A 6,175-nucleotide genomic window follows, 5' to 3' on the forward strand; every position below is an offset into this window, starting at 1 on the left:
ATTATGTTAATGAGCCGCCAGTCACTGGGCGTAGCTTTGCCCAAATAAGGATTGCCACTGGAACCATATTGGCAGCGACCCGAGCGGAGGTGACGTCACGCTCAAGAGCGCGGTGGACGGGGGAGGGGTGAACACCTTGGTGACATGACGTCACTAGCGATGTACACCTCCCCCTGACGTTTCACGCCGATGAGGTAATGCAGAGTGGTGACGTCACAGAGTTGGAGTTTAAGTTGATTTAGATTCATTTTCCATTGCTCCCTCCCTTGGGTGTGTGAGCTCAGCAACAACGTGGACATTGTTGTGTGTGCACTGTGTGTGTGTACACTCTGTGTGTGTACACTATGTGTATACACTGTGTGTCACTGTGTGTGTCACTGTGTGTGTACACTGTGTGTATGTACACTATGTGTATACACTGTGTGTGTACACTGTGTGTCACTGTGTGTGTGTACACTGTGTGTGTATATATACACTGTGTGTACCCTGTGTGTGTACACTAGGTGTATACACTGTATGTACACCGTGTGTACACTGTGTGTGTGTACAGTGTATACCCTGTGTGTGTGTGTACACTGTGTGTGTACACTGTGTGTGTACACTATGTGTATACACTGTGTGTACACTGTGTGTGTACATTGTGTGTGTACATTGTGTGTGTGTACACTGTGTATACCCTGTGTGTGTGTACACTGTGTGTACACTGTGTGTGTGTACACTATGTGTATACACTGTGTGTACACTGTGTGTACATTGTGTACATTGTGTGTACACTGTGTGTGTACATTGTGTGTACACTGTGTGTGTACACTGTGTGTGTCACTGTGTGTCGCTGTGTGTGTCACTGTGTGTGTCACTGTGTCACTGTGTGTGTCTGTGTGTCACTGTGCCTGGCACAAGCGTCGTGGTGACGTCACCGCCACTTAGTGGCGAATGGCGGTTGTTCTTGTGTCACTGTGTACACTGTGTGTGTCACTGTGTGTGTACACTGTGTGTGTGTACACTGTGTCACTGTGTGTGTCACTGTCACTGTGTGTGTGTACACTGTGTATATGTACACTGTGTGTGTACACTGTGTGTGTGTACACTGTGTGTATGTACAGTGTGTATGTACACTGTGTATACAGTGTGTGTGTACACTGTGTACACTGTGTGTACACTGTGTGTGTACAGTGTGTGTACATTGTGTGTACAGTGTATAAACTGTGTGTGTACACTGTGTGTGTGTACACTGCGTGTACACTGTGTGTGTGTACACTGTGTGTGTGTACACACTGTGTGTACACTGTGTGTGTACACTGTGTGTGTGTACACTGTGTGTGTACACTGTTTGTGTCCGCATTGAACCGAACCCCCGGCAAGGCCATCTACTTAATGACGAGAGAAAATTCACACGAAATGTCCTTTTCAATTAAGTCTTCCAGATGTAAATTGATACAAGCTTTTAATGAAGAAATAAAATCATCTAATTCAAAACACAACACAAGTCAAAGATGTTTCATTTTAAAACTTCAAAAGGGAGCATGGGGTACTTGTGTGAATGCGTCCTTCGTGTGCAAATGTTGTGACTTTCCTGGCCTGAAGGCCGTCAATGTGTTGGACAATTATTGGTGCACAGCGTCTCAACAACAGCAGCGGGGTTTGCTTCAACCGATAGGTACGAACATCCAGACGTCAATCAGCAAGGTGCACTTCTAGTCCCAGTTAGACAAAATCTACGTCAACATGTAAGACAAAACTACAAGTCGTGTTGTAGAGAATGTATCTCTTCTACGTGTAACTTCAAGGTGGTATGCCTTGTAACTGATGAATGATCCGAGCGTGTTCCCTATTTCAAACACAATGAGTTGCTCCAGATGCTTCGTGAAACACAAAAATACCGTTTGACCTGTATCACAAGAACAACGGGTCTCACCTGAGTAATCTGTACAGGTTACTTTCAAACACACACACACACTTTGTCCTAACATCACTTAATCAATGTTTGACCCTTATAGATCAAATGTTACAAGTATGCACAAAACCAGACAAGTATACATTCTAAATTATTGACAGGCATATTAACAAAATTGGATTACTGCAGTGAAATATACTGCATCACGTTACATCATATTAACAAGAAGCTTTTTAAAAAAGTTGCAGTCTGCTTCACCGTGTATGTAAAACATACTATTGTCATTCAAAACGAGTAGGCCATTGCATGCTGGCGTCTGAGTGAAAATGTAGCAAATTCTAAACATTACCTACAAACCACACAACTGAGATGACACATCAATCATCGCCCCCTACTGACAGGCTCTTGTCCACATGCAGGCCGGTGCAGGGCCACCACCTTGTGCCACACAGGGGCAGCTGCTACTTGGGGATGCTCTTTGAGTGTTTCAGGCGAGGTACGACACAAAACTCCGAGTTGCTGAGGCGATTAAGCAAGCACCGTGTAAAAGCAATTATTATAACATAGTGAATGCTTGGGAGCTTATTGGCTCTTGCTCCTGGTTAGAGATCTACCCAACCCACGGGCCCACAAAGTGTTCAACTTCACATTGTCATTAAAGGCTTGTGACAAAGGTGCATCTATTGTAGCGACATCGTCTCTGGCTTACACATCTACCGGGTCTCCACTTGACTTTGGATTGTCTCGGAAGTCCACCCACACCTCCACTTCCACAAACTGCTGGGAGTTGCCTCGCTCTGCCTCACAGTCAGAATTCTCCTCCTGCTTTACGTTGCCTCCATCGATGTGAAGGTCCCATTTTGGAGTTGAATCTTCATCTTCACATTTCACCTTCACTTCTTCCCTCTTCACCATCACCTCTTCATATTTCACCTCGATACCTTTAAAAGTGTCCAAGCTGCGATTTTCGTCCGGTTCTTGTTTCATGAGGGATGGGCTTATTGTGGCACTTTGGCTTTCACAAGCTGATCTCAGATTCCACTCCTTGCAGATCTTCTGATGCTTCCGTGTTCTCTGGTGTACTTGAAGATTTTATGAATGTGCAAACGCCTTCCCGCAGAGTGCACCTGAAGGGTTTCTCTCCCGTGTGTGTTCTCTGGTGTACTTTAAGATGTGATGACTGTGCAAACATCATCCCACACAGAGTGCACCTCAAGGGTTTCTCTCCTGTCTGTGTTCTCTGGTGTACTTGAAGATTTGATGAATGTGCAAATGCCTTCCCGCACACACTGCACTTGAAGGGTTTCTCTCCCGTGTGTTTTCTGGTGGTTTAAGAGCAGATAACTGTGAAAATGCCTTCACACACACAGTGCACTTGAAGGGTTTCTCTCCCGTGTGTGTTCTCTGGTGTTTTTTAAGAGATGACCGTGAAAATGTCTTCCCACAAACACTGCACTTGAAGGGTTTCTCTCCCGTGTGTGTTCTGTGGTGTTTTTTAAGAGCAGATGAATCAGAAAATGTCTTCCCACACACACTGCACAAGAAGGGTTTCTCTCCCGTGTGTGTTCTCTGGTGTGTTTTAAGAGCAGATGACCGTGAAAATGCCTTCACACACACACTGCACTTGAAGGGTTTCTCTCCCGTGTGTGTTCTCTGGTGTGTTTTAAGAGCAAATGAATCTGAAAATGTCTTCACACACTGCACTTGAAGGGTTTCTCTCCCGTGTGTGTTCTCTGGTGTGTTTTAAGAGCAGATGACCATGCAAATGTCTTCCCACACACACTGCACCTGAAGGGTTTCTCTCCCGTGTGTGTTCTCTGGTGTGTTTTAAGAGTCGATGAATCTGAAAATTTCTTCCCACACACACTGCACTTGAAGGGTTTCTCTCCCGTGTGTGTTCTCTGGTGTGATTTAAGACCAGATGACTGTGAAAATGCCTTCCCACACACACTGCACTTGAAGGGTTTCTCTCTCGTGTGTGTTTTCTGGTGTGTTTTAAGAGCAGATGACTGTGAAAATGCCTTCACACACACAGTGCACTTGAAGGGTTTCTCTCCCGTGTGTGTTCTCTGGTGTTTTTTAAGAGCAGATGACCGTGAAAATGTCTTCCCACAAACACTGCACTTGAAGGGTTTCTCTCCCGTGTGTATTCTCTGGTGTGTTTTAAGAGTAGATTAATCTAAAAATGTCTTCCCACACACACTGCACCTGAAGGGTTTCTCTCCCGTGTGTGTTCTCTGGTGTTTTTTAAGAGCAGATGAATCAGAAAATGTCTTCCCACACACACTGCACAAGGGTTTCTCTCCCGTGTGTGTTCTCTGATGTATTTTAAGAGCAGATGACCGTGAAAATGCCTTCACACACACACTGCACTTGAAGGGTTTCTCTCCCATGTGAGTTCTCTGGTGTGTTTTAAGAGCAAATGAATCTGAAAATGTCTTCACACACTGCACTTGAAGGGTTTCTCTCCCGTGTGTGTTCTCTGGTGTGTTTTAAGAGTAGATGAATCTGAAAAGTCTTCCCACACACACTGCATCTGAAGGGTTTCTCTCCCGTGTGTGTTCTCTGGTGTGTTTTAAGAGCAAATGAACCTGAAAATGTCTTCCGACACACACTGCACCTGAAGGGTTTCTCTCCCGTGTGTGTTCTCTGGTGTTTTTTAAGAGCAGATGACCGTGAAAATGTCTTCCCACAAATACTGCACTTGAAGGGTTTCTCTCCCGTGTGTGTTCTCTGGTGTTTTATTAGATGAATCTGGAAATGCCTTCCCACACACACTGCACTTGAAGGGTTTCTCTCCCGTGTGTGTTCTCTGGTGTGTTTTAAGAGTAGATGAATCTGAAAAAGTCTTCCCACACACAGTGCATTTGAAGGGTTTCTCTCCCGTGTGTGTTCTCTGGTGTTTTTTAAGAGCAAATGACTGTGAAAATGACTTTCCACACACACTGCACTTGAAGGGTTTCTCTCCCGTGTGTGTTCTCTGGTGTGTTTTAAGAGCAAATGAATCTGAAAATGTCTTCCCACACACACTGCACTTGAAGGGTTTCTCTCCCGTGTGTGTTCTCTGGTGTCTTTGAAGATGAGATGAATCTGAAAATGCCTTCCCACACACACTGCATTTGAAGGGTTTCTCTCCCGTGTGTGTTCTCTGGTGTGTTTTAAGAGCAGATGAATCTGAAAATGTCTTCCCACACACACTGCACTTGAAGGGTTTCTCTCCCGTGTGTGTTCTCTGGTGAATTTTAAGAGCAGATGACTGTGAAAATGCCTTCCCACACACAGTGCACTTGAAGGGTTTCTCTCCCGTGTGTGTTCTCTGGTGTTTTTTAAGAGTCCATGAATCTGAAAATGCCTTCCCACACACAGTGCACTTGAAGGGTTTCTCTCCCGTGTGTGTTCTCTGGTGTTTTTTAAGAGTCGATGAATCTGAAAATGCCTTGTCACACACAGTGCACTTGAAGGGTTTCTCTCCTGTGCGAGTTCTCTGGTGCTGTGTCAAATTTCCAGTCCGATCCGTGCTGTATGCACGCTGGTCGCATTGTTGACTTGTCGTCCCGGCTTGCTGTGCTGAGTGCATTTGCTCCATCAGACCAGCGTGAGCTGCAGACAGAAAATAAGAATATCCACACCATCTACACGTCAGTATCGAGCCATGGAGGAATGAATATATACAGTCACACGTGACTTACACGTCTATATTCATTCATGTATTCATGACTAGGTGTACTACCCGGCTTCGACCGGGACTTGGATCCACCACGTCCGGCCGCCTTTGTCTCCCCAGTGGCGATGTTCACACCACGACAGTTACTCGTTTTAGGCTGAGTCTACCTAGGGGAGGCCCAGAAGCTGTTCAAATAATCGTCACCGGTGGTGGCCGTGAGCGGGAATCGAACTCGGGTCGCCGGGTTCATAGCGCGGCGTAGCGCTAACCGCTACACTACAATGCGTTAGGCTTCCACACACACACAGACACACAGACACACACACACACAGACACACACACAGACACACAGATACACACACAGACACACACACACAGATACACACACAGACAACGCTAACCGCTACACTACAATGCGTTACTCTTCCACGTGCGAGGGTCACGTGACAGATTTGACGTCACAGCTCACTTGCCGTGCAAAAAATCTATACATTATTGAGCTCCCCTCCCCCCCCAATAAAAACCAAAAGTGTATTTGTATAATGTTTGCACGGTGTACAGTCTGGAAAGTACCCACATGGCAAATTTCCAGTTTGTTGTATGTTGGGAAGTACGCT

The 6,175-nt window shown here is 45.7% G+C and overlaps 1 pseudogene; it reads right to left on the reverse strand.

Moving 5' to 3' along the window:
• Positions 1-4,137: 4,137 nt before the first annotated feature.
• LOC142911179 (uncharacterized) lies at positions 4,138-5,480 on the reverse strand (annotated as a pseudogene).
• Positions 5,481-6,175: the final 695 nt, after the last annotated feature.

This window comes from Petromyzon marinus, unplaced genomic scaffold (genome assembly GCF_048934315.1).
Source record: "Petromyzon marinus isolate PM22_M1 ecotype Great Lakes invasive population unplaced genomic scaffold, UKy_Petmar_22M1.pri1.0 PM_G_Scaffold_17, whole genome shotgun sequence".
NCBI lineage: Eukaryota > Metazoa > Chordata > Hyperoartia > Petromyzontiformes > Petromyzontidae > Petromyzon > Petromyzon marinus.